Here is an 11,086-nt window from a genome sequence, read left to right on the forward strand (position 1 = left end):
CGTCACTTCCGGGGCCGCCCCTTAGCAACAGCGAACTGGTGCCCCTCGACGGGTCCCGCGGCGAACACGGGCTGCGGCGGCCGAAGGTTCCGGGGCGCGCCGCGGCTCCTCTCCCGGCCGAGCCCGGTCTGCGAGTGGCGGAGAGCGGGTGGGCCCCACCGGGCCGCGAGCACGCACCTCGGGGTGCTCCCTGGCCTCGGGGGGACCCGCCGTGTGACACTGACCCGGGGCCCGCTCAGGCCTGCCGGCCAGCGGAGCCCGAGCGGTGGTGAGGGGCGGGACGGACTCCACCTTCCGCGTCAGCGCCGACGTCTCCCTGGGCGCCCCCTCCCCCGCCCCGCGCCTGGGCGCCCCATCGAACGCCTACCCCGGGTTCTCCGCAGGTAGCGCTCTCCCACGCGGCCCGACGCGCGCCAGCTTCGCCCTCTGCTTCCCGGGCCGCCAGGTGAGGATCTGGGAGTCGGCCCTGGCCCCTGCGTTTCCCTCAGTTCCAATTCCAGTCGCCAAGTCCTGGCGATCGCTCAGACCCTCTGGTTTGGAGCCCCCCTCCTCCCCCCCAGTAGTGCCCGACTGTGTCCACATCATCTCTTCCCTGGATTTCGGCGGCAGCGTCTTCACGCGCCTTCCCCTCCTTCTCCCCACAGTCCCGGAGGGGTTTTTCCCAGACTCGGAGCTGATCAGCTCACTCCCCTGCTTACAACCCTGAACGTAGATGACTGGGGTCATCTGTCACCTGTCTCCCTCTCCAGCCTCTTGTCCCCCTCCTCTTACTTGCCCTCCCTTCCATTCTCCAATCCACACCGTTTAAAACATTTTTGGTTCTTTTAATGATTCCCCTTCTCTCCTGGGGCTCAAATAATTTCTTCCAGCTGCACACTCTTCTCGCCGCATCTACATCCAACACAGTTCTTGCCGTATCTGGATCCAACACACTATTTCACCTTCTGGTCTCAGGTTAGAGGCTACTTTCTTGACATGACCCCACACTCCCACCCCATTCTAATGCCCTAGGTTTGCACAATTTTTTTTTCTTTTGCGTAGTACTTTTTAGTCTTTGACCATATGCGATCATGTTTGCACGATTTTGAATCCTTTGAAAAGTCTACTGATGATTTCAAATTACCAAAGTATGACATGCCTGCAAAAAAAAAAAAAAAAAAAAAATCCAAACAGTACAGAAACACATGGTGGGGAAAAAATGAAAATCCCCATTCAAACCCTAACCCAACCCCAATTTCATTCCCTTCCCCAGAAATGACCACTCTTAACAGTTTGGTAAGTATCCCCCTTAGTCCTTTACATATACATAAAATATGCGTGTGTATGTAAGAGCTGAAGCAATGAGACTCTGAGGAGAAAATGTAGGAGTCAGTCTGTGACTGGCAATGGTCTCTTAGATACAACAGGAAAAGCATCAGTGAAAAAAAAATACAAACAAATTGAATTTCATCAAAATTAAGAACTTTTAGGGGCACCTGGATGGCTCAGTCCATTGAGTGTGCAACTCTTGATTTCGGTTTGGTTCACGATCTCATCATGGTTCATGAGATCCAACCCTACATCAGGCTCCATGCCAACAGTGTGGAGTGTACATTCTCTCTCTCTCTCTTTATCAAAATAAACATTTTAAAAACATTTAAAAATGTTAGGCTTCAAAGGGCAACATCAAGAAAGTAAAAAGATAACCCACAGCATGGGAGAAGCTATCTGCAAGTCATATATCTGATAAAGTACTAGTAATCCAAAATATGTAAGGAATTTGCAACAGAATAACAAAAAGGCAAATAACCCAATTTACAATAGGCAAAAGAGCTAAATAGACATTTCTCCCCCAAAATTATACAAATGGCCAGCAAGCACATGAAAAGATGCTCAACATCATTAGTCATCAAGGAAATGCAAATCAAATCCACAATGAGGGGTGCCTGGGTGGCTTAGTCAGTTGAGGGTCTAACTCCTGATTTTGACTCAGGTCATGATCCCAGGGTCATGGGATGGAACCCCGAGTTGGGCTGAACGTGGAGCCTGCTTAAGATTCATTCTCTCTCTCTCTCTCTCTCTCTCTCTCTCTCTCTCCCCCCCCCCGCCCCTCTTCCCCACTTGCATGCTCGCTCTGTCTCTCAGATAAAAAAATTAAAACCACAGTGAGGTATAACTTCATGTTCTTAGGAGGGATGTGATCAAAGAGACAGACAGTAACAGGTATTGCTGAGGATGTAGAGAGATGGGAGCCCTGGTAAGTTGCTGATGGGAATTTCAGAAGGGTTAGCTCCTTTGGAAAACAGTTTGGCAGCTTCTTAGAAAGTTAAACAGAGTTACCATATAACCTAGCAAATCCTCTCCTAGGTGTATACCCAAAAGAAAATGTTCATAGCAGCATAATTCATAATAGTCAAGAAGTGGACACAACTTGGAGCGCCTGGGTGGCTCAGTCCGTTAAGCATCTGACTTCGGCTCAGGTCATGATCTCATGGGTCATGAGTTCGAGCCCCGCATCAGTCTCTGTGCTGATAGCTCAGAGCCTGGAGCCTGCTTTGAATTGTGTTTCCTTCTCTCTGCCCCTCCCCTACTCACGCTCTGTCTTTCTCTCCTTCAAAAAAAAGTAAACATTTAAAGAAATATTAAAAAAAAAGTAGTGGACACAACCCAACTGTCCATCAACCGGTAAATGGTAATGATATGGAATGGTATGTTCATACAATGAAATATTATTTAGCAATAACAAGGAATGAGGTGTCGATATGCTACAACATAGATGGACCTTGAAAACGTGCTAAATGAAAGAAACAAGTCACAAAAGACCATACAGTGCATGAGCCTATTCATATGTTGAAATAGACAATTCTATAGAGACAGATTAGTAGATTAGTAGATTAGTACTTGCCTAGGGCTGAGGAGATGGGGGAAATGGGAATGACTGCCAGTGGGTACAAGGCTTCTTTATGGGGTGATGATAGAAAATAGTTATATGTGTATAACGGAATATTCTGAAAATCACTGGTAGAGGCCAAGGGAAGGCAGCCCCAAGATGGTGCGCATTGGCATGAAGATTATTTTGAATCAAAAAGCAGTTGGAGGGCAGGGTGCCTGGATGGCTCAGTCATTTAAGTATCTGACTCTTGATTTCTGCTCAAGACATGATCTCATGGTTCATGAGTTCAAGCCCCATGTCAAGCTCTGCACCGACATCAGCGAGGAGCCTGCTTGGGATTCTCTCTCTCCTTCTCTCTTGCCCCTTTCCCACTTGTGCTCTCTCTCAAAATAAATAAATAAACTTAAAAAAAAAAAAAGCAAGCAATTGAAGCCCAGCAGATTCAGGAAAAGCTCTATAGTTCCCCTCCCCACCCTCAACTGTTTGAAAAGAATTGATAGAGGGCCTGCTCCAGGAAGAGAGCTATCACTATAGACAACTACACTATATTATGAGCTAGGTGTAGTAGACAGAGAGGAACCTAGCAAGGCCCCCTTGATCAAAGTCCTCTGTGTCCCATTGTTTCTGGGTGGCCCAGCAAACACGTGTTTACCAAACATTTACTCTTTTTCATCTTCCTATGAGTTAATTTTTTTCTTTTGATGTCTCAGACTCCTATCCCCCTTCTTCTTGGTTCAAAATGACATACATAGCTCCCTTTGCCTCACTGTTTTTGGAATTTCCACATCTGTGTGGATTCCTTGCATGTACATGAAATCTGATTTCCTCCTGTTAATGTGTTTCATGTCAACTTGATTCTTAGTCCAGCTAGAAAGACCTTGAAGGACAGAGAAAATTCTTCCAGCCACACCGAAGTGTTCATTTTATTTATTTATTAAAAAAAATTAGCGTTTATTTTTGAGGAGGGGGGAGGGGCAGAGAGAGGGAGACACAGAATCTGAAGCAGGCTCTAGGCTCTGCCTGAGCTCTCAGCACAGAGCCCGATTCAGGGCCCTAACTCATGAACCGTGAGATCATGACATGAGCCAAAGTGGGCTGCTCAAACAACTAAGCCAGTCAGGATCCCCTGGGTTTTTGTTTGTTTGTTTATTTGTTTGTTTAAGTAAACTCTACACCCAACATGGGGCTCAACCTCACAACCCTGAGATCAAGAGTCCCACGCTCTACCAACTGAGCCAGTCAAGTGCCCTTGAATTGTCCACTTTAAATGTACGCTCTAGGGGCACCTGGGTGGCTCAGTCAATTAAGTTACTGACTTTGGCTCAGGTCACGATCTCACACATTGTTGGTTTGTAAGTTCAAGCCCCACATCGGGCAGTACAGAGCCCGCTTCAGATCCTCTGTGTCCCTCTCTCTCTGTCCCTCCCCTGCCCTCTCTCTCAAAAATAGATAAAAATAGGGGCACCTGGGTGACTCAGTCAGTTGAGCATCCAACTTCAGCTCAGGTCATGATCTCCTGGCTCGTGAGTTTGAGCCCCGCGTTGGCTCTGTGCTGACAGCTCAGAGCCTGGAGACTGCTTGGGATTCTGTGTCTCTGTCTCTCTCTGCCACTCCCCTGCTCATGATCTGTCTCTCTCTCTCTCTCTCTCTCTCTCAAAAATAAATAAACATTAAAAATAAATAAACAAATAAATTTACCCTATAAATGTATAGTATATTAATTATATGCCAATAAAGCTGTTGAAATGCATTTATAAATGTGTATATATAAACTCATAATGCAGGATGAATTTAAAAAATATAAACGGGGGTGGGGGCGTCTGAGTGGCTCAGTAAGTTGAGTGTCGGACTCTTGTTTTGGGCTCAGGTCATGATCTCACAGTTCGTGAGATTGAACCCAGAGTGGAGATTCTCTTTATATCTGAGTTGTGAGTTCAAACCCCAAGTTGGGTGTAGAGATTACTTAAAAAAAAACAAGATCTTTAAAAATAATAAAGAAAAACAGAATGGTAATTCTACATATGGCCCAGGAACTCAACTTCTAGGTATCTGCCCCAAAGCATTGAAAACAGAGTCTCGAAGAGATATTTGTACACCCACATTCACGGTAGCATTATTTACAATAGCCAAAAAGTAGAAGCAACCCATGTTGTGGCAGATGGACGGATAAACAAAATGTGGCACATACATACAATGGAATAGTATTCAGCCTTAGAAAGGAAGGACAGTCTACCTCATGCAGCAATGTGGATGAACATCAAAGACAGCACGCCAAGTGAAATAAAGCAGTCACAAAAAGATAAATACTGTATGATTCCACTTACACGAGGTATCTAGAGTGGTCAAATTCATAAGACAGAGAGTAGAATGGGGGTTACCAGGGGCAGGGGGGAGGGGAGGAAGGAGAGAATGAGTTGTGTAGGGAGTATACAGTTTCAGTTTTGCAAGATGAAGAGAGTTCCTGAAAATATTCTCAAAACTCAATTTCAGCGAGAAAGCAGGCGATTCAATAAAACATGGGCAATAGATTTGAACGGATAACTTTTCCAAAGAACGTATATGAATGGCAAACACATGAGAAGATACTCAACATCATTAGTCTTCAAGGAAAGGCACAGTGAAACTACAATAAGATATGGGGTGCCTGGGTGGTTCAGCCAGTTAAGTGTCCGACTTTGGCTCAGGTCATGATCTCACAGTTCGTGGGTTCAAGCCCTGCACTGGGCTCTGTGCTCACAGCTCAGAGCCTGGAGCCTGCTTCAGATTCTCTGTTTCTCTCTCTGTCTGAACCTCCCCCATTCACTCTCTGTCTGTCAAAAATTTTTTAAAAAAATTACAATAAGATACCACTACCCACCTACTAGGATGTCAAAATTAAAAAGACTGACCATACTAAGTGTCGGTGAGCATGTGGTGCAACAGGGACCCTCATACACTGCTGGTGTGGGTATAAAACGACACAACCATGTTGGAAAATGGTTTGGCAATTTCTTAAAAATTCATCTGGCCATTCCATTCCAAGAAAAAAGAAAGCATATGTCCTATTTTTTTTTTTAAGTTTATTAAGTTAGCTAACATACAGTATAGGCTTGGCTTCAGGAGTAGATTCCCATGATTCATCACTTACAACACCCTGTGCTATTCCCAACAAGTTCCCTCCTCAAGGCCCATCACCTACCTCTCCCACCCCCATCAACCCTCAGTTTGTTCTCTGGAGTTAAGACTCTTGGGGCATCTGGGTGGCTCAGTTGGTTAAGTGTCTGACTTCGGCTCAGGTCATGATCCCATGGTTTGTAGGTTTGAGTCCTGCATGAGGCTCTGTGCTGATAGAGCCTGGAGCCTGCTGCAGATTCTGTGTGTGTCTCTCTCTGCCCCTCTCCCACTTGTGTCTGTCTCTCTCAAAAATAAATATTAAAAAAAATTAATATGTATTTATTTTTGAGAGAGACACTGTGCAACAGGAGAGGGGCAGAGAGAGGGAAACACTTAATATTTATTTATTTTTGAGAGAGAGAGACAGATAAAGTGCAAGCAGGGGAGGGGCAGACAGAGAGGGAGACACAGAATCCAAAGCAGTCTCCAGGCTCTGACCTGTCAGCACAGAGCCCAATACGGGGCTCGAACCCATGGATTGCGAGATCATGACCTGAGCCAAAGTCAAATGCTTAACCAAATGGGCCACCCAGGCGCCCCTAAAAAAATTTTTTTTAAGTCTCTTGTGGTTTGCATCCCTCTCTGTAACTTATTTTTCCTTCCCTTCCTCTATGGTCTTCTGTTAAGTTTCTCAAGATCTACATATGAATGAAAACATGGTATCTGTGTTTCTCTGACTTATTTCACTGAGCATAATACCCTCCAGTTCCATCCATGTTGTAGTAAATGGCAAGATTTCATTCTTTTTCTTGGCCGAGTAGTATTCCATTGTATATATAAACCACATCTTCTTTATCCGTTCATTAGTTGACGGACATTTGGGCTCTTTCCATAATTTGACTATTGTCGATAGAACTGCTATACATATTGGGGGTACATGTGTCCCTATGAATCAGCACTCCTGGACGCTTTGGATAAATTCCCAGTAGTGCTATTGCTGAGTTGTAGGGTAGTTCTATTTTTAATTTTTTGAGGAACCTCCACACTGTTTTCCAGAGCGGCTGCACCAGTTTGCATTCCCACCAACAGTGCAAGAGGGTTCCCGTTTCTCCACATCCTCGCCAACATCTATTGTTCCCTGAGTTTTTAATTTTAGCCATTCTGACCGGTGTGAGGTGGTATCTCAGTGTGGTTTTCATTTGCATTCCCCTGATGATGAGCGACTTTGAGCATCTTTTCATGTATCTGTTTACCATCTGGGTGTCTTCTTTGGAAAAGTGTCTATTCATGTTTTCTGCCCATTTCTCCACTGGATTATTTGTTTTTTGGGTGTTGAGTTTGGTAAATTCCTTATAGATTTTTGAAACTAACCCCTTATCTGATATGTCATTTGCAAATATCTTCTCACTTTCTGTCTGTTGCCTCTTAGTTTTGTTGTTTCCTCTGCTGTGCAGAAGCTTTTTATCTTGATGAGGTCCCAGCACTTCATTTCGAAAGCATATATCCTTATAAAGACTTGTACATGAGTGTTCATAGTAGCTTTAGTTGTAATGGCAAAAAATCGAGACAACCCAAATGCTCATCGACAGGAAATGGGTAAACTATAGTGTATTCACAGGGCGCCTGGGTGGCTCAGTTGGTTGAGCGTTTGACTTTGGCTCAGGTCACGATCTCATGGTTTGTGAGTTCGAGCCCCACATCAGGCTCACTGCTGCCAGCGTAGAGCCTGCTTCGGATCTTTTGTTCCCTTCTCTCTCTGCACCCCGCTTCTCTGTGCCCCTCCCCCTCTCATGCTCTCTCTCCCTTTCTCAAAAATAAAACATTAAAAAAAAAACTATGATGTAGTCATATAGTGGAATCTACAAAGCAATAAAAAGGAATCAAGTGATAGGGTGCCTGGGTGGCTCAGTTGGTAAGTGTCTGACCCTTGATTTCGGCTTAGGTCATGATCTGATGGTTCGTGACTTCAAGGCCCTCATCTGGCTCTATGCTGACAGCGTGGAACCTGCTTGGGATTCTCTCTCTCCCTCTCTGCCCCTCCCCTACTCACTCACTCTCTCTCTCTGTCTCAAAATAAATATATAAAATTTTAAAAAACATTTAAAAATTAATGAATAAACTTAAAAAAAAAGCAATTGAGTGCTGATACAGGCTACAATAGGCACGAGTCTCAAAATAATTATGCTGAGTGACAGGAGTCAGATAAAAATGAGTATACAGTATATGCTTCCTTTTATATACAATTCTAGAAAGTGCAAACTAATTTATAGTGACAGAAAGCAGATCAGTGGTTGCCTGGGTTGGGGGTTGGGGGAGGGTAGAGTGTACCAAAAGCGGAAGAAGGGAGAAGATACAGAAGGGCAGGAAGAATCTTTTGAGGGCGAAGGATATGCTTATTATTTTAAGGATATGCTTGTTGTTATTTTAAGGATATGCTTGTTATTATTTTAATTGTGGTGGTAGTTTCACAATTATTTATATGTATGTGTGTATATACATATATATATATACACACACACACGTCTATATGTCTAAACTTACATAAGGGAGCACTTGAAATTTTTTTTTAATGTTTATTTATTTTTGAGAGAGAGAGAGAGAGAGAGGCGGGAGGGGAGGGGCAGAGAGAGAGAGGGAGACACAGAATCCGAAGCAGGCTCCAGGCTCCGAGCTGTCAACACAGAGCCCGACACGGGACTTGAACTCACAAACCGTGAGATCACGACCAGAGCCGAAGTCGGACGCTTAACCGACTGAGCCACCACGCAGGCGCCCCAAAGGGAGCACTTGAAATATGGGCAGCTTATGGAACATCAAATATGTCTCAAAGCTGGTAAAATTGTATAAAAATGAAACCCGTGGGGAAACTGGGTGAGGAATACAAAGGATCTCTCTGTAGCTTCCTGCGAACCTATAGTATTTCAATATAAAAAGTTCAAAAAAGTACAAATTAAGACCAATTGCATTAGTACTTGTCAAAGTGCTCTGGGAAAGAGCTGTACCAGTTTAACTCACTTTAAAGCTGTTTGAGAGAGGGCCTGTTTTTCCACATCCTAGTGATGGCGGGCACAATAAATGCTGATTACTTTTACCCACCCAAGAGGCAATATGGTTGTTCAAAATCATACTCATCTGAGCATAAGCCCAATTTAATGGCATTTCGGGCTTTGGTGAAACATTGTTATTTCTTCTTTGAATTGCCTGCTTATGAGCTTTACTGTCTTACCTCCTTCAGATGTTAGTTTATTTGTATTTATTTGTATTTTTTTAATGTTTATTTACTTTTGGGGGGAGGGGAGGGAGGGGCAGAGAGAGAAGGAGATAAAGCAGGCTCCAGGCTCTGAGCTGTCGGCATAGAGCCTGACACGGGGCTAGAACTCATGGACCGAGAGATCATGACCTGAGCCAAAGTTTGATACTTAACAGACGAGCCCCCCAGGCACCCCACATATATTTTTTTAGATGTTACCTAAGAGCAGCTTTCCAGACTCCACTATTTATAATTGCAACACCCCTCCACTACCCATCTCTGCTTTATTTTTCTTTTCAGGGACTGTTCACCATCTGACTTATTTGTCTTATTTATTTACTTACTTAAGTGTCTGTCTCACTAAAATGTCACTGCTTCAAGGGCAGAGAGTTATTTATTTATTTTGAGAGAGAGAGACAGAGACAGAGACAGAGAGACAGAGAATCCCCAAAGTAGGCTCTGAGTTGTCAGTGCAGAGCCTGACTCTGGGCTCAAACTCACCAATTGTGAGATGGGGACCTGAGCTGAAATCAAGAGTCAGATGCTTAACTGACTGAGCCACCCAGGCACCCTAAGGACAGGGATTTTTTTTTGTCTGTTTTGTCCATATCTAAATTCTGAATACTAGAAAATACTGGCACATTGTAGGCACTCAATAAATTTCTCAAATGAATGAATGCCTACTTCCTTTCCAAGGGGGGTGTTTTTTCTTGTTGGTTTAAGAACTCTGTATATGTTAGAAAAATTAGCCTTTTATCACAGAGGGTATATATGTTTTCCCCTATTGATGCTTGCCTTTTACTTTGCCATATAGGGATTTTATTTTATTTTTTATTTATTTAAAAAAAATTTTTTTTTAACATTTATTTATTTTTGAGACACAGAGAGACAGAGCATGAACAGGGGAGGGGCAGAGAGAGAGGGAGACACAGAATCTGAAACAGGCTCCAGGCTCTGAGCTGTCAGCAAAGAGCCCGACGCGGGGCTCGAACTCACGGACCGCGAGATCGTGACCTGGCTGAAGTCGGACGCTTAACCGACTGCGCCACCCAGGTGCCCCGCCATATAGGGATTTTAAAATTTAAGTAATTATGTATCTGTCTTATCTTTCATGGCTTCTGGGCCTTGTATTTTCCTTCTCCAAGATTATAAAAATATTTATTTTTTATTAAAATTTTTTAAAATGTTTATTTATTTTCAAAGAGAATGAGAGACAGAGTGTGAACAGGGGAGGGGCAGAGAGAGAGGGAGACACAGAGTCAGAAACAGTCTCCAGGTTCCAAGCTGTCAGCACAAAGCCTGACACGGGGCTCAAACTCAGGAACCGTGAGATCATGACCTGAGCTGAAGTTGGGTGCCCAGCCGACTGAGCCATCCAGGTGCCCCTAAAAATTTTTAAATATATTTCTTCTAGTCCCATAGATTTTCCTATTGCAGCGCTTTTTTTTTTTAATTTTTTTTCAATGTTTTTATTTATTTTTGAGACAGAGAGAGACAGAGCATGAACGGGGGAAGGGCAGAGAGAGAGGGAGACACAGAATCGGAAACAGGCTCCAGGCTCCGAGCCATCAGCCCAGAGCCTGACGCGGGGCTCCAACTCACGGACTGCGAGATCGTGACCTGGCTGAAGTCGGACGCTTAACCGACTGCGCCACCCAGGCGCCCCCCTATTGCAGCGCTTTAATCTACAATTTATTTTTCTGTCAGATGTGAGATAGAAATAGAACTTTAGGGGTGTCTGGGTGACTTAGTTGGTTAAGCGTCTGACTTTAGCTCAGGTCATGATTTCACAGTTAGTGGGTTCGAGCCCGGTGTCGGGCTCTGGCTCTGTGCTAACAGCTCAGAGCCTGGAGCCTGCTTCAGATTCTCTC

Source organism: Prionailurus bengalensis, chromosome D4 (genome assembly GCF_016509475.1).
Source record: "Prionailurus bengalensis isolate Pbe53 chromosome D4, Fcat_Pben_1.1_paternal_pri, whole genome shotgun sequence".
Classification (NCBI taxonomy): Eukaryota; Metazoa; Chordata; class Mammalia; order Carnivora; family Felidae; genus Prionailurus; species Prionailurus bengalensis.